This window comes from Puma concolor, chromosome A3 (genome assembly GCF_028749965.1).
Source record: "Puma concolor isolate L17-30 chromosome A3, mPumCon1.1.hap2, whole genome shotgun sequence".
Lineage (NCBI taxonomy): Eukaryota > Metazoa > Chordata > Mammalia > Carnivora > Felidae > Puma > Puma concolor.
In genome coordinates, this window is record NC_141669.1 from 112,961,177 (window position 1) to 112,984,833 (window position 23,657).

The 23,657-nt window shown below is 51.6% G+C and overlaps 1 protein-coding gene across 4 annotated transcripts in view; it reads right to left on the reverse strand.

Annotated features, from left to right (window-relative positions):
• SNPH (syntaphilin) overlaps nt 1-21,368 on the reverse strand; it is a 35,674-nt gene extending 14,306 nt beyond the window's left edge. For 2 of the 4 annotated variants that reach the window (XM_086701865.1, XM_086701863.1), the window contains exon 1: nt 21,261-21,368. The gene's annotated coding sequence lies outside the window, so the exon portion shown is untranslated. Of the gene's footprint in view, nt 1-20,699; nt 21,226-21,260 lie in introns of those variants that run through there. The other 2 variants (XM_086701864.1, XM_086701866.1) reach the window with 2 other exon arrangements.
• Nucleotides 21,369-23,657: the final 2,289 nt, after the last annotated feature.

The window sequence follows — 23,657 nt, forward strand, 5'->3', positions numbered from 1 at the left end:
CAGAGCCAGCCATTCATTCAGGACAGGGGTGGAAGAGGCATTTCCCCTGCTGGGACAGGACCTTGCAGGCGGGGGGGACGGGGGATCCCTCAGGGGAGGGCAGAAGCCACCCAGGCCCAAAGGGAGCCACCTCTCCAGGATCCTACTCAGAAGCCTCGGTGCGCCCCGTGTGCTCTCTCAGGTCCTTCCTCCCCCTCCAGGCCCCAGAGAGGAGGCGGGTTGCCATGGCGTCTGTCTCCATGCCGCCTGCCAGCTCCCCGGAGTCCCACAGCCCTGTCCCCTGGCAGCCAGAGGCTGCCACTTGGAATGAAAGGTGGAAAGGAAACCCTTCACCGTGGGGCGCCGGACTGAGAGTCTCTTCTCGCCTCAACACCAGAGTAAACCCAGGCCCTCACTCCGGCCTCCCTCCACGTCCCCATCCTGCCCACATCATGACCACGCTGCTGCGCCCCCCGCTTTGATCCGTCCCTCCCACACCCAACGGTCTCCCAAAGGCCTACAATGGGGGTCCAGGGAATACAGCAGGATCCAGGGAACAGGAGACAGAAGGACGTAGAAACAGAGTCAGACAGATCTGGGCTCAAATCCCAGCTGTCAGCCTCCACACGCATGCCTTGGGTGAGCCACACCACCTCTCTGAGCCTTTGCTTCCTCATCTGTGAGTGGGGCCGTCGTGGGGTGCACCTCACGTGGTTACTGTGGCAGGATAATGCATGCCCGGGGCTCAGCCCAGTGCCCGCCACACAACACACGCTTGAAAGTGGGAACTGCCAGCATAGATAAGTGCAACGCAGTGCGGGCTTCAAAACAGAGACCCATTCGAGGCATCACATGGCCTCACGAGGGTCAGAGACAGCTCCTCCAAGAGGAAATTTACGCTGGGTCTTGAAGGATGAATAGGAGTTCGGCAGCAGGAGGAAGCGGGTGGGAAGGAAGGAGAAGGCTGCGCAAAGGCAGTGAGTTGTTCAACTGCATGGCATGGCTGGAGAGCTGCTGAGGAAACTAGGGGGTCTGGTGAGGTCAGAGGCCCAGTTTAGACTTGCAGTTTAGAAAGCCCCCCGGGGTAGGGGGCCTTTGTGGAGCGTGGCTGGGAAGGGACAGGAATACAGGCAGAGGACCAGTCAGGAGGTTATCACGAACTTCCAAGTGGGAAATCAGAAGAGTCTGGGGCAGGGCTGCAGGAGCAATGGAGAAGAGCATCTGGACCCTTGAGAGGCATCAGGGGCCCCCGATTAAGTAAAAATTGGGCACGGCTCTTGATTCTGGCATTCAAGGCCCGCTTATCTATACCCTTGCCAACATTCAAGGCCCGCTCACCCATACCCTTGCCAACGTGCTGTCAGCGGCCTGCTGACCCCCAAGAAAGCCCCATCAGTCACTCTGGCACCTCCACGTGGGCTGTTGGTCCAGCCTGCAGCACCCTCCCTGCCCTGTTCTCATGCACGCATCACACGCCTCCTGCAAGGCTCTGACCTGCACGGCTTTCCCCCTGGACTTTCCCATCACTTACTGTCATGACCACTTAGCATGCCATGCCTTGGGTTGAAACTCAGGGACCACCACCCTCTGGGGGACTTCATAAAAAACAAACACAACCAACGCACAACTGTTAGCAACACAATGGTCTGAGCATGTCTGGTAGGCCAAGGGGTTGGCTTAGATGGTCTCTAAGACACTTCTGGATCCAACCTTCCGTGATCCTGAGCTGTTAAGGAAATGACGGACTTACAATGAAAGCCTCATTCTCCCTCAATGACTAGGGCTCCTGGGTTTCAGTTTCCACCTCGGTAACACGAGGAGGCTGCATTTCTCCGAAGAGACACTATGGCAGTTTACTCAATCAGTGAGTCGTTGGGGGGAGAGACCAAGCACTTGGGTTAATCCAATATTCTGGCTAAGTGAAAGTCCCTGTATGTACTATCAATGAGTTTTTGCAACGACTCGGCCATCAGTAAGAGAAGAAAGCCATCCTAAAACCCCAGGGAACAGAACAATCTGTCTCTGATGACTCAGGCCTCTGACAGCTGCGGAAAGCAGAGGACGCAACCGACAGAACAGAGCTTGGGAGGGGTCCTCTCTCTGCCAAGGCAACACAAGAATGCCGAACAGTGCTCCCAGCAAACAGCAGAGCGTCTGGTGCTCCTCGAATGCCAGTGTGGTGCAAGCCTGGGCTGGGAGCGTGCCAGCAGCCGTACTCCGAGCCCCGGAGGATTAGCGCTCCGGGGGCTATCTGCGGCAGGGGAGCTCAGTAAACCTTCCGCTGGCTTCATGACCCCGGCTACTGTGGGTGTCCAGCCCCCGAGAAACGGATGGCCTTTCTTCCTGAACCTGGGAAGGCATTTCTCCAGCTCGCTTCCTCCGTCCTGCGCAAGCCACCCTCAGCGCTGGAGCCACAGGTGGGGGCCATCGGACTCCTTCTTCTCGCTGCGACAGCCCCAGCACAGCGGCTGGACGGACCCCCAACCCAGACGCCAGGGGTGGGAGAGGGGTGCTGCCCCAGGCAAGCAGGCCGGCGCTGGGGGCTGCGACGGCCGCCACGCCACAATCTTCAGCGACTAGACTCAGATTCCGGACCTGGGTGAGCGTGGAGCCTGCGTTGGTCTTCAGACCCCCCAGAGGATTTGCCTCTGGGCCTGCTGAGCGGTGGGCTCAGGCCTCCTCATCACCTGCAGAGGCTCCCCTTGTATCTGTTCCACATACGGAAGGCCCTGCCGTGAGACTGCTTCTCTGAGAAAGGTTTTGCAGGCTTAACTGCGTACTATGTATTTTCCACAATGAGCTACTTCGCGTCTAGTGGGATGGCTATCATCAGACAGACCAAGACGAGCGTGGGCGAGGCTGTGGAGGAACTGGAGTTCTCACGCACTGCTGGTGGGAAGGTAAAGTGGTGCAGCCGCCGGGGAAAGCAGCACGGCAGCTCCTTGGAACGTTAAGCGTAGGGTTAACGTGTGACCTGTCAATTTCCCTGCTAGGTCAATATCACCCGGAGCATAGGAAACCGGGGTGCAAACAAGAACTCGTTCGGCAATGTTCGTAGCCACAGCATTCCGCACGGAGGGAAACAACCCAAATGCCTGCCAGTGTCCAACGAATGCATAAATAACATGAGGGATAGGTAGGTAATGGAATATCACGGAGTCAAAAAAAAAAAAAAAAAGGCAGGAGGTACGGACACCTGCTACAACATGGATGAACCTCGGAAGACGCTAAACGAAAGAAGCCAGATGCAAAAGGCCACACGTTATATGATTTCATTTATATGAAATGTCCTTGGCAGGCAAATCTATAGAGACCGAAAGCAGACGAGGGGTTGCCAAGGGCTGGGGGAAGGAGGAGCAGGCGAGGACCGCTGGCAGGAGTCTCTTTTGGGGATGATGACAATGTTCTGGAATTAGACAGTGGTGATGGATACACGCCTCTCTGGGTATACTAACCCTCCCTGGACTGTACATTTTAAAAGGGGGGATTTTATGGTGTGTGAATTATTATCACAATAAAAAGCACATTTTTAAACTGCCATAATATAGATTTTAAGCTATTTTTTTAATGCCTGTTTTTGAGGAAGTGAGCGTGAGCGGGGGAGGGGCAGAGAGAGAGGGGGACAGAGGATCCCAAGCTGGCTCTGTGCTGACAGTGCAGAGCCCCGAACTCACGAACCGTGAGATGGCCTGAGCTGAAGTCAGATGCTCAACCGACTGAGCCACCCTGGCACCGCCACGTAATATATATTTTACGTGAACAGTTGTAAAAGGACAGGGATGGTCCAAAGAGGGGAAGGGAATCACTGAGATGGCTCAGCCAGTTGCTGTGGGGTGGGAATAGAAGCGGCCCTCCGCCCTCCACCTGACTCAGGCAGCCGGGCCCGGGGGGCCTCCCTGGTGCTCCTGACCCTGGGTCAGCCCAGAGGAGACAGGAGACCGTGGCTGCCCCTTTGGAAGCTTTGCATATCCACCAGCCCGTCTGCGCCTCACCGGTCCCCTGCGCAGGGAGGCCCGGTGGAGACGGTTCCTACTGACACATGGGAAACCTGAAGCCGCAAAGGTGGCAAGATTGCCCAAGGTCACACCTTGGCCCTCCAGGTCGTAGGTGCCTGCATTTCTACCGCATCATGAAGGTCTCATCACACAACAGAACTGGGACACATATCGTTATGCTGCAGAAAACCACTTTCCCAGGAGACCCTGAGGCCGTGGTGTTGATGTGGGGGACGCCACCGAAACGGGAGGCAAGCAGAGCAAGGATGAGCGTTGAAAAAGAAATTCCTCCTGTGCCTCTCCCCAGCCAGCACCTCCAAGACCCCCAGGCCATGTGCCGTCCCGTATGGGGGGGTGGGCGGCAGGGGAACACTGGGTTCCATCCCCCCTGCCTGCCCGCACACACCCACGGGCAGGCGGGGGGACCGAGGGGCTCTGGTGCTGGCCCCAGCTCGGTGGCTGCCTGGCAAGGGGCCTCTGGCAGATGGAGACCCTCAGCGACCTTGGCTGCAGCATATGCTTTCCTGGGCTTCCTGGCTGATAGAGCTGTCAAGCCTGAGCCCGGCTCCTCTCCCTGCCTCCTCCTCCTCCTCCTGAACTTCCAGCTCTCCAGCACCAGAGGAAGAAAAGATGGTGGGGCCGCCACGTCTAGGGACTCTGCCTTTTGTGCAGGTCCCTGCCTTGCCCCCTCCCCCACTCCCACATCTGTCCCCAGGTACCAACGAGGCCAACCCACTCTCAGAATTCCAGGATGGAAGGGGTCTTGGCCAGACTTCGTCACAACCCATCATTGTACGGAGAGAAAATGAAACCCAGAGGCTGTGATCTCCAGTGATGAGGCTTCTGCACTGCGGCCCATCGCCCCCCCTTCCCCATCCTCCTTTGAATCCAGGCAGAAGTTCTATAAAATAAGATCAAGAGGGGCAGCTTAAGAAAAACAGTCATGGAAGGAAGCCTAGGGGTGAGACAGAACAAGTCCCACCCCCCACCCCGAGAGCAGCTCACAAATGACCTGTAGTAAAATAGACGCCGAGAGCGAGGCCGGGGAAGGGACCACGAACAGCAAACACGGCGGCAATAACGAGGCTCAGAGTCAACTCTGGGCCTCCTGGCTGCCATTGCGATAAAGGAAACCATGCCCAGTGTTCTTGTTCTCATGGTTAAGGGAGAGCAAGAGGCAGACCAGTTCTTCCGGGAGAAATAAAGATCTTAAAACAGAGGCTACAAGAGACATTGTTGCATGGGATTTGCTGTTGGGGGAGCAAGACTAGGGAACCAGCAGGGAGAGTCCTAAGACAGAGGAGAGCCAGTGTCCTCTTACCCAAGGTGCCCTGTGTGTGTTGTGCCTTGCTGATGAGAGACTGAAGGACACGAGGAGCACAAGGACCAGAGGCCTAAAGGGATGTAGACATGTCCCCCGATCTGCCTGGGACCACAGTCCCTTTCTGCAGGGACAGCGCCCTCCTAATCTGAGATCAGAGCGCTTCCTGGGAGGCACATAAACTCATGCTGCCTCTGGCTCCCCCTCCCTCCCTCTCTTCCCCTCTCTTCCAACACAACACGGCATGACAATCTAGTCCTGACAATCTAGTCTAGTCCATGACAATCTAGCCCTCCCTGGAGGAGCTGCCCAACCCCTTCATTTACTGAAAATGAGGCTTTAAAAACACTTTGAAAAGGAACTTCTGTAAACATCTATGTTCTATTTTAAAAGTCCTTCGGAAGAGGTTAAGAGGCTTAATCTAAACGAAAGAAACCATGGCTTTGGGCTCAAATATACCTGGATTTGAATTCCAAACTCCACCATCCGCTATATGACTGTAGGACTTTACTTCTCTGAGCCTTAGTCTATCTGTAAAATGGGGCTACTTACAGTGTGCATGAGTATGGTTATGGTTAGCAATGACACAAGCGGAACACCTAGCAAGAATCCAGCATACAGAAAGCATTCCACACACAGTGGAAATTATTTACTAACCGAAATCTATTCTCGCTTTTAATCATATATATTAAACCTTTATCCCAGTCCAGAATCTAATCTGAAGTGTTATATAATAGCTGGTATCTCCAGGGTGCCTGACCACAGAATCATTTATACACACTTAGGTCTACGGGCCAAAATAAAGAAGGAAAAGGAAAAAAAAAAAATCACAAATCAATCATTGCCTACCAAACAGCAGAATTTCAGGACATCGTCACTTTGATCTGACAGAATGTCTTAAAAATGAACGTGTCCAAAGTAGGAGTTCCTGATGGGAATGTGACACCTCTGAGGGCCTCCCTGCTCCCTCTCTGGCCCCAGCCACCATCTCTTCCGGGGGGCTGCAACAGTCTCAGCCCTACAACCTTGGCACAGCGGCCAGAGGATCCTTTTAGAGTGTGAAATCTGGTCATGTCTCTCCTCCGCTCAAAACTTTTCCCGATGGTCCCATCTTGGAATAGAAGCTTTGGCTTCTCTTACTTACTCTGACTGAGGCTGAGCCCTGCATCCCGCCCCACCCTCCACCTCTCTCTGACCTCACCTCTTGCTCCCCTCACGCATGGCTGTTCTGTCCACACTCGCACTCAGGGCCTTTGCACATGCTGTTCCCTCCCAGCTCTCTCCCCCCTGCAGGTCTTTACTCCAAGGTCACCTTCTCAGTGAACCTGCCTTGACCCCTTTATTTAAAATACAACTGGGGCATCTGGGTGGCTCAGTCGGTTAAGCATCCGACTTTGGCTCAGGTCATGATCTCATAGTTTATGGGTTTGAGCCCTGCGTCGGGCTCTGCGCTGACAGAACCTGGAGCCTGTTTCAGATTCTGTGTCTCCCTCTCTCTCTCTCTCAAGAATAAACATTAAATTTCTTTTTAAATACAACCCTCCCTCCCCTCTTTTCTGTTCATGCTCTATTTTCTCCACAGTCCTTATGTGAAGACATTTATGCATTTACTTTGTTATCTTTGGAATAGAAGCTGCAGGGAGGTAAGGATATTTGTGCATTTTATTCTTTATCTAATTTGAAGCACCTAGACCAGTACACCTAGTACATCATAGGCCCTCGATAAATATTTGCTGAGTAAGAGTGTCTGCGTGCACTTGGGTTGAGGTCACCACCCAAGTAAGTGCAGGTTTCTGAGCAAATGAAAACAGGGGCAAAAAAAAAAAAAAAAAAAAGCTCTATGGCACTTTGTTTGTATCATGACAGTCCTTTCTACACACGGTGTCTTCTTTAGGGGCTGGTCTCTTCTACTAGAATCATCTGAATCTTCAGTAGGTAGCAGGGACTGGAGTGCAACCCACTTAGTAACTGCATCTTCGGGGAAAGGATGAAAGCTGTTATTTAACTGGCATCTTGCCAGGCACCCAGGATTATTCTCTCAATTCACGCGTATGTGTCCCCCACAGGTTGGGGTGCGTTCCCTCCATTTTACCACCAGGGACGCTTAGGTTCCGGGGGCCAACTCACATGTATGAGAAAAGTGTGACAAAGTTAGGACTCAGGACTGGTTGCAGCTGCCCCTCCAAATCACATCCCCACACCAGAAAATCCAGTTCGTTGTCCCAACTACTCCTAATCCTGACAGCAGCCCCCGGAGAAAGATGAAGGAAACAGGACTATAGTTGATCCTCATTATCTGCGGATTCTGTATTTGCAAATTCACCTACTCGCTAAAAATGATTTGTAACACCCACAGTCAACACCCACAGTTCTTTTACGGGAGGGGTGGAAAATGTCAGTTTCCTTGATGTGTAACTTCCCAGCTGGGGTGGAAGGCAACCTTGTTTCACTTCTTATACTGCAAACAAGTGTCCTCTTTGTGCCACATTTTTCACATTTTGGGGCTTTTTGTTGGTGACTTTGCTGTTTAAAATGAAAACAGTGTAGTGCTGAAAAACCGTCTAGTGTTCCTGGGCACAAGAAGGCTGTGATGTGCCTTTTGGGAAAATACGTGTGTCAGATGAGCTTTGATCAGTATGAATTACAGCGCTGTCCGCATGAGTTCGATGTGCATGAAATCAACAGCTGACACTAAAGAAGGTGTCTTTAGACAGAAACACACACAAAATGAGGTTCAGTATTGATCTGTTGATGAAAACGGTGTGACCGGAGGCTCCCAGGAGCCTCGCCCTGTGTTCTCCCTCAGGAACAATGGTTCAGTATTCACTAATTCAGGGTTTGCAGCGGCTTCACAGAACATACTACTGCAAATAACAAGAGTTGACTATACTAAGCCCAGCCATCCAGTGCACAGTCCTGCACACAATAGGTCTAGCTGTGGCTATGCACAAGCATGTACACGCAGACCCACTCGTGTGTGTGTGCTCCGCTCCATGTACTAAACACTGCCATTAGCACCAGCACTGGCAGGTCCCCTCCGAGGGGTGTAATGACCGCATTCAGGAGCTCGGGAGGTAGAACCAGATGCTCCTGGATCCAAATCCCAGGGCAGCTGGGAGTTGTGTGCCTTCATGCTGGTCACACCCAACTTCCTTGTAGATACGGGAGGTTAATCAGTGTCCTGATGATAAAGAGAGGTTGTGCGGGACAACTGCCAAGCACATAAGCCACAGCTGGGCTACAGTATCCAGCAGGCAGCTGGGCAGAGCCTTTTAAAGCCCATGTATTTGCCTAGGGCAGGTAAGGGGGCCCAGGAGAGCCACTTAGGGCCACCTCCTCCTGAGCAGACTGGCCTTCCTCCTCTTACAGACCTGGACATCATTCTGCCTAGTATGATCTCCAGGAGCATTTGTAGACTAGGAGTCCAGGAGTCAGAGGGTCAAAGCCAGAAGGTACCCAGGGGCAGGGGACTCCAGAGGTCCCAGACTGGCAGCCCAAAGGCCATATCATGCCTGTGGACCACTTTCCCTCAGCCTGCACATGTATGTATTTTAATGAGTCAACCTTAATAAATCGAGACATTTCATATTTTAAAAAAATCCGGATCTCTGTCTTGTCTTATACCACCCAAAAGACCTTGCCTCTCTGTGTCTGCATTCCTGCACGGCACTGACCGGCTGAGGCTGGGAGGTGGCTCCTTTTTGCTAGTGTTCGCATCAGTGCCCTTGTACTCACACCTGGACTGTTTTTTGCTTGTTAGCTGCCTAGCACTGGAGTTTGGAACCTCTGGTCTAGTCCAATCTCACTTGACAGGATCTGAACTCAAGGGTGGGTGGTACTTCCCAAGCCCCCAGGTAAATCAGTGGTGGTGCTGGGACTTGAACCCTAGACCTGCAGCTCTGAATCCAGGGCACTGAGATGCCCGAGGAGGCTGGGGACGTGGAACGGGGAACTGGAGTGAGGGGGAAAGGAAAAGGCTGCTGGGGCCAGAGGGGTAAGGCAGAGAACACCAGCTCTGGCTGCAGTCGTCAGAAAATTCTCTTCTTCCCACCTGCTGGCAAACACTGACCTTCCCTGCCCTGTAAGATAAACTCCTGCACGGGCTCTGTTGACACAGTGTTCTCAGGTGTCCCTCTACCTGTCCTGTCCCAGCCCCCAGCTCCCCCACCCCTGCCTCAAAGGCAAAGATTTTCATAATCATGGGGGGGGGGAGGGCGAGGGGGGCATGAGGAGCCAGAGGTGGGTGGGGGGAGTGCTTTGTCCTAGGGCAAAACCTAGTTCTTAGCAAAGGACTGACCGCGAGCTTTAGCTTCCTTATCTGTAAAATGGGGGTTTCAATTGTGAAGATTTAATTAGATAATGCACAGGAAGAGTCTGGCGCATACCTCCCAGTGAACATTCGCTTCTTTCCCCTATTTTATAAACCAAGGGCCTGGAGACAAGTGAATGATTCATTCCAAGAAGGTCACAAAATGAAAAGGGACTCCCTTAGCTCCCATGGGGTAATTTTAAAAGGTTAGATACAGTTACATTTGTGAAAATATTTATTATAGCTATAAAAGTAGCACACACTTAAAAAAAAAAAAACCCTCTAGTTTTGTTGTTCAAAGACGAGCCCCTGATTAGTTTCACTGCTGCTTCTTCCAGTCTTTTTTTTTCTCTTTTTCTTTTTTTAATTTTTTTTTTTAACATTTATCTATTTTTGAGACAGAGAGAGAGCATGAACAGGGGAGAGTCAGAGAGAGAGGGAGACACAGAATCTGAAACAGGCTCCAGGCTCTGAGCTGTCAGCACAGAGCCCGACGCGGGGCTCGAACCCACGGACCGCGAGATCATGACCTGAGCCAGAGTCGGACGCTTAACCAACTGAGCCACCCAGGCGCCCCTCTTCCAGTCTTTTTCTAAGCAGAGGGGAAAAAATGTCTTTTAGGGGAGGTGGGGGTTATTTTTATGTAGTTATAACCCTGGTGTGTATGCACCTTTGTATCTTTTAAAAATTTAACATAGCTTAAGAATTGCCTGTGCCATGGCATATTCTTAATAAAAAGTTCTGTTTTTAAAATATTTTCTTTTTTTTAAAGTAATCTCTACACTCAATGTGGGGCTCAAACTCACAACCCTGAGATTAAGAGTCGCACGCTCCCCCCACTGAGCCCGCTGGGTGCCCCTATAAAGAGTATTTTATGGGCTGCATGATTTTCCATTTCATGGGTCATCATGGTTAACTTCTTCCCTTGTTGAATATTTAGTCTTTCTCACTACCAAAAAGAATGCTCCAACGGATACCTTTGTGCATAATTGTTTTTCTGTATTTTGAACTACTTCCTCAGGATAGATCCCCAGTGGTGGGTTTATAGCGTCAACGGATATGCTGCCAAACTGCTTTCCTAATGGGCTGAGTTACCAGATGATTCTCCCACCCATAACACATGCACATTGGCTGTGCTTCCCGTTTGACAAAACCACTGGCACTGAGCTCTGTCTCCTAAAAGGCAAGGCGTTCAAACTCAAACACGGGAATTATCCAGGGTGATTCTTCTGAGTCTCTTCGGCTTTGGGGCAAGTAGGGTCACCCCCAGTGGCAAGGGGGTGGGGTTAACTCCCAGAGAGACGTAGCTCAAAAGTAGCCTAGCTCCAAGCAGGACTGAAAGCAAGTCCCCCAGAGCCTCTCCCATGTCCCAAGCACAGCACCCCTTACCCGTGTGGCAGCTCTGGCAGGCCCCTTTAGTCAGTGTCCACCTAGCACCTGCCTGCTGTGTGCTGGGTCCTTGAATGGTCCCAGCACTCAGATCCTGTCGGTGAAGGGCTGGGCTCAGGAGGGAGTAAGTCCCTCTCCAGAACTCAGGAGGAGGTACCTGTGAGCAGGGCTCTGAAGGATGAGCTGCCTGTGCAGGAGCATTCCGGATGCAGTGCGGGGTGGGGGCCAGCATTATGGAGGCGTGGAGGAGGTGGTGGTGAAGGAAGAGATAATGGTAGAGGAGGGGGAAGAGGAGGAGAGGGGAGAGGGGAGAGGAGAGAGGGGAGAGGAGGAGGAGGAGGAGGAGGAGGAGGAGGAGGAGGGAGGTGGGAAGGAGGAGGAGGAAGAGGAAGAGGAGGAGAAGAGCTACAGGGGTAGGGGCCCAGGGGAGTAGAGAGGGAGGCTGGGTGCTGGGGGAGGGCCTTTCACGCCTCTGGGTTCTGAGCAGAGGAATGACAAGGCTGGGATTATCTTATGGAAGCTAATGCTGTACCAGCTCTGCGGGGAATGGGGTAGAAAGAGGAGGAGAGGCACCAGGAGACCCTAGATGGACGCAGCGGAGAGGGAATGAGAGAGGCAAAGATGGCTTCCAGAGAAACTGAGGACAGAGGCTCCTCGAGGCCCAGAAGGGAGGGGCTGTGGGGAACAAGGGCGAGGGGAGAAAAGTGATGGCGCCCAGGCATCTGGGAAGGTCAGGGGCGATAGACACTAATCCTGCCTACCCAGTGTTCAGTCTCCCCCCTCAGTCACAGAACCCTGTTGTGGTTCCGGGGTGGTGGTACACCCAACTTAACCCGCACAAGCCTGGAGGGTGGCAGGGGCAGTTCTGGGAGCGGCAGCACCCGGCCTGGGCTTGCGAATGCGGCTGCGGTCGCTTAGCCCTCAAGGGCCCAGAGACAAGCAGGCATCATGCCTCCAGTGGCTCGGGTCTTCCCAGATGCCAGGAGCAGAGTGGACTCCGAATCGAGGCCTAGCAGACACGTGCTGAAGGAAGTCAGGCCAGGCCGCCAAATAGATGACCCAGAAGTCCTGAGAACCCCATGAGGTCGGTCAGTCTGGGTACAGGAAAAATGGCCTGAGAGGGCTCCACGGTCCGTCTCTCCTGGGACACAGCCTGGCACAGAGTCGGGAGCCAGGACATGCAGCTCTGCCACCGACTGAGTCACAAACCTAAGGGCACGGCTCTCTTGACCCCTTGGGACCTCAGTCTCCCCATCCACAAAATGGCGATAATACCCCCTCCCTGATGGAGCTGCTGTGATGTCCCAGGATCTGCCTTCCTTGTCGGCCTGCTTCCCATCACATCTTCTTCCTAACCATCTCCCCTGAGCTCACCCTGTGAGCTCATGCTTTCGCTTATGCGGTGCCCTCGGCCTAGAAAACCCTTCCAAGCTCTCCGCCTACTTGTCTTCCAAGTTCAATTCAAGCACGGATGTCTGTGTGTAACTTCATGGGAGACAGGGTTCATGCTCCCTCCTGGGTGGTCCCTTGCACACGCTCCCTTCAGAGCCCTTCTTCCACCAACAGGACACAGGCTATTTGCACACATGGTCACCTGTGGACTACAATCTTCCGTTTTTTGAGGGTTTCTAAGAGCGCCCCCCCCCCCCCCCCCCGCCCAGCCACAGGCATCTGGCATAAGCAGCATGTGGGCTGCCGGCGAGTGGTCAGAGGGCTCTGGCACAAGAGGTGACGATGCCCTCAACCAGGCACCACCCAGCCCCGAGCAGAGCAGGAAAGGTCGCCCAGCACAGCTCCAGCCCGCACATGCCCACACCTGGCCCAGTGTGAGGTCAGCAAACCTTCCTCCTCCTCTGCCTCCCAAAGGCCTTTGGATGGCAACAGACGGTGCTAACACTGCTCTGTGTCCTTGGAGTTGGGACGGTCAGCTAGAGAACTCAACTGGCCTCTTGCTCACGAGCTGTGTCCACCTTATAGACAGCTGAGGGATGCTCAGAATTAGCTGACTTGCCTAGGGTCAAGGAACAAGAGGCATAAAGTACCGCACTGTGGGCCCTCTTCCTCTTGAGATCAGATGCCACACCCCATGGGATCTCAGGGACTGAGAAGCTGTTGAGATGTGTGACCTTTAAGAACCTCTAGGAGCCGTCCTTCTGGATTCTCCATACAGTGCAGAAGACAAGAATCCTTCAGAAGTAGGGGACCCACAGGAAGCCAGTCTCCCTGTGAGTCTGTCTCTCTCTCTCTCTCTCTCTCTCTCTCTCTCTCTCTCTCTCCCACATGTGCACATGCACACCGAGTCTGAAACCCCTACTGGGCCCTCTAGGGCAAGACACAAATTGGGAGAAAATATTGGCAGAATATGTATTTGACAAAGAACTTACGTCCAGAACGGATGAAGAACTCTCACAGCTCAGTAATAAGACCAACAACCAAATGATTAAATCTTTAACCGTGGGCCAAACGTCTGAACAGAAACCACCAAAGAAGATACCCGGATGGCAGATAAGCACACAAAAAGATGTTCAACATCATTGGTCATTAGGAAAATGCAAATTAAATCCATAAAGAGAGACCACTGCACACCTATTAGAATGGTTAAAATTTAAAAGACTGATCATACCAGGGTGCCTGGGTGGCTCAGTTGGTTAAGTGTCCAACTTCGGCTCAGGTCATGATCTCACAGTTCATGGGTTCGAGCCCTGCGTCGGGCTCTGGGCCAACAGCTCAGAGCCTGGAGCCTGCTTCGGATTCTGTGTCTCCCTCTCTCTCTCTGCCCCTCCCCTGCTCACACTCTGTCTCTCCTTCTCTCTCAAAAATAAATAAACATTAAAAAAAATTGTTTTTAAAGACTGATCATACCAAGTGCTGGTGAGAATGTGGAACTGGAACTTTCATACACTGATGGTGGGATTGTAAACCCAGAGTGGGGGTATAACCACTCTGGAAACACTTGGGAAGTTTCTTAAAGAGTTAAATATATATTTGCCAAACGATCCAGCCATTCTACTTCACTCCTAGGCATTATCCATACAAAGACTTACATGCAAATGTTCACAGCAGCTTTGTTTGTAATAGCAAAAAACTGGGAAAAAAAACCCAAACAATTGTCCATCAGCAGATGAAGGGATAAACTAATCGTGTTTTTTCCTTTATCCATATACTTGAATACTACTCAGCAATAAAAAGGAATATATTGATATGCAAAACATCATGAATCCTAAAATAATTATGCTGAGTGAAAAAGTCAGACCCCTCCCCCCCCAAATCACATACTGTATGATCCCATTTATATAAAATTCTAGAAAATGCAAAGTCATCTATAGTGATAGAAAGCATATCAGGGGTTGTTGGGGGATGGGGGAGGTATGAGAGGGAGGAATATTACAAAGGGGCAGGAGGAACCTTTTCAGGATGATGGGTTTATTCGTTATGTTAATTGCGATGATGATTTTAGGGGTTACACGATGTCAAAACCTACCAAATTGTAGACTTTAAATACATGCACTTTGGGGCTCTGTGCTGACAGCTCAGAGCCTGGAGCCTCCTTCAGATTCTGTGTCTCCCCCTCTCTCTGCCCCTCCCCTGCTCATGCTCTGTCTCTCAATAATAAATAAACGTTAAAAAAAAATTTTTTTTAAATATGTGCAGTTCGTTGCATGCTGCCTTCAATAAAGTTGGAAGGAGGAGAGAGGGGAAGGGGCCGGGGAAAGAGGAGGAGCACACGGGAGTCTTTCTTAGGATGCCAGGCACACGCACGGACACACACACGCAGACACTGAGTATGAAACTGCTGCTTGGCCTCTAAGAGTCTCTCAACCCAGGATTCCATCTAAAAGCTACTTGTCATTTGCTCAATGTTTTTCCAGAGTCCTCCCCGTGTGCCTGGCTTGAGCTGGGCACCGGGGGTTCAGAGATGAAGCAAATCCAGTACTTGCTCTAGGAAGTTCATTCTTTGCTCGAGGAAGTCCATTCTGGAGCAGATTTCCCAGAATTCAACCCACACACTTAGCCACACGCCTCAAGCACACCAGCCGGGTTCCCTTCACACCTCCCCTGAGGTCTTTCTCTGCTCTAGACTTCCTCCACAAGCAGAGGCCAGCTTTTCCTCTGTGCTGGCCAGGCGGCAGGGCTGTCTGTAGAGACACCGCTCGATGTCTAGACCTCAGCACAGCCCAAGCAGAAAGCGGCGGACCTGGGCTGCAGGGCTGGCGTGACTTCCGCAGAACGGTACCTGCCCCTCCCTCTGAGGGGCTGCCAGAAGCCTCTCCTGACGCCTGTCTCTCTAGGGTGGCTTCTGTGCCAGGCCTCACAGGCCGTCAGCCAAGTCCCCTCCTTCTGAGGCTGCACACCAAGCTTCCAGAGACCCTGTGGCTGGGAGGCCCGGCCAGCGCCAGCTTCAAGGGGGCAGTCTGGAGGCCTCAGGCCCTAGAGACGCGATCCTGACAGAGCTGCTGAAAGGGACACAGTTATGGCCTTTGAAGCTGTGGGCCCAGAAGCAGATCACAAACTGCCAAAGTTAAGGACGCCATATGCCCTGACCCAGGCCTGCTGTTCCAGCCTTGTTTCCCTTCTTTGCCCTCACTCTGGAACTTTACATGAGAGGCGCAGAGGGACAGCCTGCTGCAGACACATTTTAATATGCGCACTTAAAAATGTTGCCTGGTTGGCCACATTTTAAAAACAAGGGAGATCACAAACATCCCATTTCTAGCTTATAAATCAGAAGGCCTGCAAACACCAGACCCACTCTCTTGCCTGGGAAGGGTGGCAGGAGCAGGCCAGCAGCCACCCTCTTCCAAACAAGCACTCTCCAGTTTGCTACAGTCCCTGAATAGCCCAATGGACCTGTTTTGCCTCTGTCGATAACTGCCTTCGAGGCCCCTTGCCTCACACATTTGATTCTGGCATACAGACCTCCTAATGACCTTATGAGGTAGATGGCATCATGTCCCCATTTTACAGAATAGGAAACAGAGCAGCGTGGCTCCAAAGCCAAACACAAGAACACTGGTCGGTGACTAAATGAGTGAACCATGGACCGTACTCTTTTTAATAAAGCAAAATGTATTTACTTTGAAGGCATACCTTTTTTTTCCCCCCTGATATTATATAGTCTCCTTACTCTGGGGACAGAGGTGTTAAAATGCTCCTTCTTTCACTCTACGGCAGCGATAGTAAACAGAAATCTCTTTAAGTGTCACTTGAACGGCCTTGATCTTTGAAATCTAAGTGTGAGAAGCACTGCTCTGCTATATAGCCTGCTTCTGCCATTTCTCCTGGTTCAAAAAAAAAAAAAAAAAAAGAAGAAGAAGAAGAAGAAGAAGAAGAAAGAAAAAGCAAAAACCCCACCTCTATCGGCATCTCATCCTATCTTTGAAGAGTTGGCTTTTGAACTGAGCATTCCCCAAACCTTCTCTGTCCAGCAAACCCACAGAGCATTTGTTCATGCCTCTTGTTATATTTATCTCATTCTTCCTCAAGTTACGGTTATCTATATCCTACCCACTCTTGCACCCCCTAAAGCAGTGACAGAACAGAAGAAACTGCTGAATTGTTGGCCAGTCAGCGCTTCAAGAGAACCCCACCTCTGCCTGGCATTTTGTAGGTGGGGAAGAGCAAAGGGCCTGGCCTCAGGCCACCCAGGGAGTTGACAGCAGAGCCGAGGTGAGGACGGGAGTCTCCCGATGCCTCGGTGCTGGCTTTCTTTCCACTTCTTTCCACTTCACCAGGCTGCTTCCCAGAAATTCCCTTCTGCTTGGCTCAGCACCTCAATTCAGAGGACAGTGCTGAGCATGTGACAAACACTTCATGAATCTCTGTCCATTAGGAGGTGCAAAGCAGCCAGGAGAACACAGGCCTCCTCCTCTCCAAGGGCTCTCAGCTCTAGCTTCATATCACCTGCATCAAGCCTTCACTCAGCGTGAGCTGCCCATCAAATGAAGAAATGGCCCTCCGGCCCCTGGTGACCTGGATGTAGAAAGACCCCATATGGCTCAGGAATACAGTCCCAATTAGGCCAGAGTTATGATCCCAGCCCTGCTGAGTAACCTTGGGGAAATGCCTTCACCTCTCCAGGTGTCAGGTGCTCCAGACAGGTGGAAGGCTGAGAATAGATATGAAGAATTCCCCAAGCCTACTGGCTTGGTTATTCAGCACTAGACAGGCTTTCCAAGGGGAATTTCAGAGTCCTTTCTCTAGAGTGTCTTAAGGACAGGAAAGGTTCTCGTCCACCTGGGACAAATGGATTATTCCATTAGAGCTGTGCCAGAGTGAGCTTGAATGGCTCCCCCCTGCCCCCAGACTCTGTGGCCACTTTTTGTGTTGCTGGGGTCAAAAGCCAACATATCTTTTTCTTTTTTTATGTTTTATTTATTTTTGAGAGCAAGAGAGACAGAGCATGAGCAGGGAGGGGCAGAGAGAGAGAGAGAGACAGAATCCCAAGCAGGCTCCAGGCTCCGAGCTGTCAGCACAGAGCCTGATGAGGGGCTCGAACTCACAGACTGCGAGATCATGGCCCGAGCTGCAGTCGGATGCTTAACTGACTGAGTCACCCAGGCGCCCCAAAAGCCAACATATCTTTAAAACAGTTTGGAACTGCCCTAAAGCTGGATGGATGAGGATGATGCGGATTCACAAACTCAATTCAGAAAACAAGGACACGACGACAGCATCATCTCTATAAAGCCTTCCTGATCCACTGAACAGGAAAGATCATCTCCCCTCTCCGACACCCCTCTATATACCATTATCAGTCCACAACCCAGCTCCTAGACGGTTTATCACACCTACATGTTTAGATGTTTGTCTCCTACTTAGACATCGGTTTCTTGAAATGAGGGATCACCTCTTCCTCTTTCCTGTGCCCCATGCACTTAGCCCAGGGCCTGGCTAAGAAACCATAAACGAACGCTGAGCCATGTTTAGCTAGACAAGGAAGCCCTCCCACCTCTATTCTGGGACAAGGTGGCATTTAGTTCTTTTAGAGCCCACAGATGCATCCAGTCCATCTGCAGGATGGGAACGCCGATTTTCAGAGGGACACTGGCTTACCCAAAGTTATTCAGTTAACGAGAGGGCTCAGACTCGAAGCAGCCCTGTTGACTCTCAGTACGGTGCGCTTCCAGCTCTTTCTCAGCCTCTCCAACACATTAGCTGTGTAACTCTGGGCAAGGCTCTTTGTCTCTCTGCCCTGGCTTTCTCTTTGTGAAATGGGTAAAAACCATAATGGGATTGTCTCAGGGATAAAACAGAGCACAGCACACAGGGAGCACTCAAAAAGCGTGTCTGTTGTGACTGTCATTCATGACCAGCCCTTCTCCTCAGGGAAAGGGCACCCACCACCCATCAGCAGAGCAGAGCTCAAGGTGAAGGGAAGTCTTCCCAGCCCCGACCTATACACAAGTTCAAGCAGCAAGTTCCCTGCAGTCATCAGTTTGGGGAAGGGCCTGATCTCCGCCCAAGAGCACACACAACTCACAGGGATGGCGGCAAGGTATGTATGTGGAGACAGCGAAACCTTTGGAAGAGCATGCTCTTCCGGGTCAGACAGCCCTGGTGTCAGGTAACAGGCTGCCCTTCCTGGCTGTGCCATCTTGGCAGTCACTCTCTCTAAGCCTTGGGCTCCTCGTCCTTCAAATAGGTACAATTTGTTATGAGGATCACCTGAGGTAGGTAATGGCCTGGTACTCCATAGATGATACTAAGAGTAATAATACTTGTCCCATTTTTATTTAACCAAATGCACGCGATAAAATGTCCAAACCAGAAAGGGCCTTAAGGATCCAGGAGCCCAGTCCTGTCATGTTATAGCCGGGGACCCAGAGGTCGTGGTTGGCCAAGGTCACACAATGGGGCGGTGGTGGAGTGAGAGCCAGGGCTGGGGTCTCCGGATTTTCTACCGCATGTCCATTTTGGCCCACTCGATTCTCCTCATCTGTTCCTCCCATCCCTCCCCGCCCCCCACCCCCCAGCACAGCGAGGGAAGAGTCACGTTCTTTCCAACCCTCTTCCTTTCACACTCATCTGAAACCAGCCAGCGCTATCTGTTTGCCAACGTCACAGTTCTCCCAGGCACACGGGGCCCCTTCCAGCCTTGAGGAGAAGGTAAAACAACTGCTGGCTACTGGCAATAGCAATAATAACAGTATTAGTAATTAACAGTGATAATAATGGCAACCAACAACCTGCACAGTGCCCTGTGCTTAACAGTGTTTTTCCTACAAACGTCAGCACATTCCAGTTTCTCCCTAACCTCGTTGGCTTAGGGGCATAACTGCCTCAAACTTATTCAACACTTCCTGAGCACCTACTTTGTACCTAGCCACAGGCTAGAGGTTAGAGACGGAGAGGACAAAGATGAGGCCTCTGTTGGGAGGAGTTCACGATCTAACGGGGATTTAGGGCAGGTGGGGACATAACTTCACTTGGCCCAAATGATGCAGCCACAAAATGCCCTGCCCCAGCCTATGGGGAGCCTTCTTTATCACGCTGCCAAGGGGCACAGTGTATCTGTGGAATAAATGGGAGCAAGAAAGGGTGAGGCCTAGGCTGAAAAGGACAGCAGGAGGAAAAACAAAGAATAGAAAGTCCAGACACCAAACACTCCATTGCCTGTCTCAGAGAGGTTCTAGTGGGAGACTCCAGGGAGGGCAAGGGAGCAGCAACAGCACCCGTATGGAATCAGGAGGCCTCGGCCCCTGACCCCTACCAGCACACAAGATTCTGATGCTTCTTGTCCCTTAGGGACTTTGCCCTCAGATGCCAAGATTTTCCAAACCCAGTGCTGGGGTATATATGCCTCCTTGGGACCATCATTCGCTAGAATGATGTCACAGCCCTTGCAGTGGAAATGTTTGTACCTCCTGGTTGCTTCCTAGGCCCTCAGCCCAACACACTCCAGCATTCATTATCCCCTGGCAGGGACGCCATCCGCAGGGATGTGGAAGAGATTGGCAGGGTGGGGGAGGGGGAGAGAAGAGGCTAAAAGCAGCCACCCCTCCCCTCTTCCTCCAGTCTATCTCTCAAGTCCTGAGTCCCTGAAAACCTACTATGTGCCAGGCACAGGCACTATTTTAGGTGCTTTCATATACATCTCATTTCATCATCCCATCGACCTACTCAGGCATGTATGCCTCTTCCCAGATGTGCAGATGAGGAAACTGAAGCTTGGGGGTGGGAAGTAACTCGAGGAAGGTCACCCCAGTGACAGCGTAGGGATATCAATATAGGACTGTCTGATGCCTCCGGTTCCACGAGGCTCACAAGGTCATGTTTCACTGGAGAAGTCCACAGTTGAAAGAGACCAATTGAGGAAACCCCAATTATCTCATAAACCCAAGTTTAAATTCTGGGTTGCTCTGGTAGAGAGATCCCTGACATGTCAGAGCTACCTGAGTGGCACGTGACAACCACACAGACCATCTAATCCAACTCCTGCATTTAACAGATGAACAGACAGACACCCACGCCTAAAGAATTTTAAGATGGCTACTGGTGGCCTACTAGCAAGCTAAGGGACTACAACCCGAATCTCTGGCACTTTCCCTACACCATCCTGCCTGCAGAGATCACCTTTTCCTGATAAGCTCCTGCAGCCCATCCCACACTGCCAGATGGGCAGAGAAGGCAGAGGAAACAGGCAGCTGTGTGACCAGGCCTCTCCTCAGTCCGTCTGCAGGGTTGAGGAAGAGAATCTGGGGCTTACCAGGCTAGTAGGTGTTCTGCTGAGCGGAAGGAGAGAGCATCCTACCCCATGGAGGGTCCAGAGAGACAGACGCAGATCTCCTGCTTCAGGGGTCATGGGCATGTTTTCCAGACCTACTGCAGGGCCCTGACGCTTCTCAGGGGGGAATGTGGTAAAGAAGCAGTCGTTGGCACTTGACCTTGGGTTGGGTGTGGGGTTCCACCCGTCTCCCACCCCTAGGTACGCTTGCTCCTCCTCAAAAAAGGAAAGGGGCTTAAATATTTGCCAAATGCTGAAAGAGGAAGACATTTAGGAACGGGGCGGTCCCTAGACCTCTCCTAATCGCCCACCTTGGGCATCTTCCCCGCTGCAACCAGCATCCTGTAATTAGTGATTTTCACGGGTTTGGGGCGGGGTGGTGGTGGGGGGGAATGAAGGGAGGGTAAGAATGAGTCACAGTTAACCCCTCCTCGGCCGATGCCCTCTGAGGGATTCTACCGCAGCGGGCGGTCGCCAGCGGCCCCCGCCCGCCCGCCGGGTGCAGCGAAGGGCCCCCTCCGGGCTCGGCCGCGGCCTCCTCACCTGAGTCCGCTGGCGCTCCGCAGCCCCCGCCGGCTCGCACCGCTCCGGCCCCGCTTGGCGCAGCGCCTCTGCAGTCGCGGCTGCAGCTGTCTGGCCCGGATCAGCAACCTGCGGCGGAGGGGGGAAAACGCACAGACAGGGGCGGGTGAACGCGGGCGGGGACACCCGAGCCCCCCGCAGCTGACAGCTGGGCCGCCGCAGCCAGAAAGCCTGGAGGGCAGGCTGCCTGCCGGGCGCTCGGTCCTGTCTGCTCCCCGGCGCGGCCCGCGCCTCCCCTCCCCCCACCCGCACTCGGCACTCGGTGGGAGCAGCTGGGCGGTGGGCCCCGAGGTCCCCGGGGTCGCTGTCATCACCTGCCGAGGCTTCCATGGCTTCGGCTGCCCTGCCCAGGCCGCCGACCTGCTCTCCGGAGCCCCTGCTGGAGGCGGCTCGCCAGGGCTGGGGCTGCCGGGAGGGAGGAAAGGGGAGGGTGAGGTGGATGGAAGGGACCAGCCAGTGGGCGGCTCGCTGGCAGCTGCGTAAGCGGCCCGTCTTCACTTTCCTTCTTAAAGAGATAGTTTGCATCTTGCCTCAGAGGGTGCGGGAGTGGGGGCGCGAGCACGCACGGGGTGGGGTCCTGTCCCACCTACTGTGTACAGCCAGCCTGTGTTTAGAGTTGGGCATGTGGCCGAGAGGAAAGCACATTGTCTGTCCACTGACAGGCTGTGTGATCCTGGGCAAGTCCCTGCACGTCCCTGGTCCTCAGTTTCCTCACCTGCAACATGGATTGATGATACCGATCTCACTTCCAGGCACGCTGCCGGCTTATGCTAAATAGTAATGGCATCTGGATTCCATTCGGAACATTTTTCACTCCCTCATTTTTCACATCTGAGTACCAGGTTGCTTATTTAATGCGAACAGCATTTGGGCTATGAAGAAAAATGATGGCAAGAATCTTAAATATCTGAAAAGTCACGTTTGTCTTTGAAGTATTAAGATGGTGAATCTTTGAAAACATGGAAAGATAATCACAACCTAAATTAAACGTTCATTATACACCTTGTCCCTCTGTGTTCCATCTGCTATTGTAAGGGAGACAAGGGGACCACAGGAGACAAAGGGACCTTGAGCACCCTACATGACATAGTGATTTCCTCCTCTCCTACTCCCTTTGCCCTAGTGTTGCTGTATTTCCAGCTAACATATTGTATACATACCATTTGTCATTGTCACCCCCACTAGAACGTACGTGCCATGATGGAAGGAACCCTGCTATATTCCCAGTGCCTAACACATAATCAGGTGCTCAGTAAATATGGACTAAATGAGAGAGAGAGCAAGCATACATTGTGCCAGGGCCCCGTCTTCCCTAAGAACACTAGGCCTGATGCCATCCTGGTCTCCTAAAACTCTTATATCCTTAAATCTCTGTCTACTCTTGGTGAGGCTGAACTTGGTACCCTCTACCTAAGCTGATGGAGAAGCATTTGTATAGTGATTTTACCAATTTTATATCATGACTCTGCAGGACTGGCCTGGTGAGAAATAGTTAATATTTATAATGTACATGAAAAAAACAGTTGCTTTAAATTTAGTGTTACTTTTCAAAGTTAAACCTTTTTCTGGAGCTCAAATTTGGGGTAAATCCACCACTCTATAACAATGCCTATAATTTTGAAACATATGCCTATAAATTTTTTTGGCTCTATTTCCCCCTCTATTCCATTAAATTGAATTTTCCTATCAGATGGCCACCATTATATTATGCTTTGTGGAAAAATATGGCAGAGCAATTGTAGCAGGAATAGGAAATTGTAGTTGAAAAAGCCATGTGAAATAAGGTCTGCTGTCTAAACAAAACAAAAACAAAAACAAAAACAAAAAACAAAAAACTAATGCTGTATTAGCAAGTTAATGCATAAGTTTTATCTGCCCTAAGGCCCACTTAAATTATGTAAGTGACTTCTTTACATTTAAAGCAAAACCAAAGAAAGCCATGCAATTAGTTTGCTTGTCAAGAGATAATTTCTAAGATCCTCATTAAAAAATTATTGTCTGTCCCCATGTTTTTTGTTTGTTTTGTGTGGGGTTTTTGGTGGGGGGAGGTGGTGGCTTGGTACTTAGAAGACTACATTTCCCAGAAACCTCCACAAGGAACTTCCCCAATCAAGAAAGCACCTCCACCCGCATTACTTCCACGTGGGATGGTGTTATCTGGTGAAGAATTCTCTCCTTAGCATGTGATGGAGAAGAGAGCCAGTAGTTAGTCATAATGTAAATTACAACAAATGAGGGTTTCAAGCATAAACAAATTATTCTAAAGAAATTAGTAGTTTTGTTTGATACTATTTGGGAAATATTTAAATTTGCTGTTTCAAAAGCAATTTTGGTTCCAGTTCTGGGTAAACACACTGC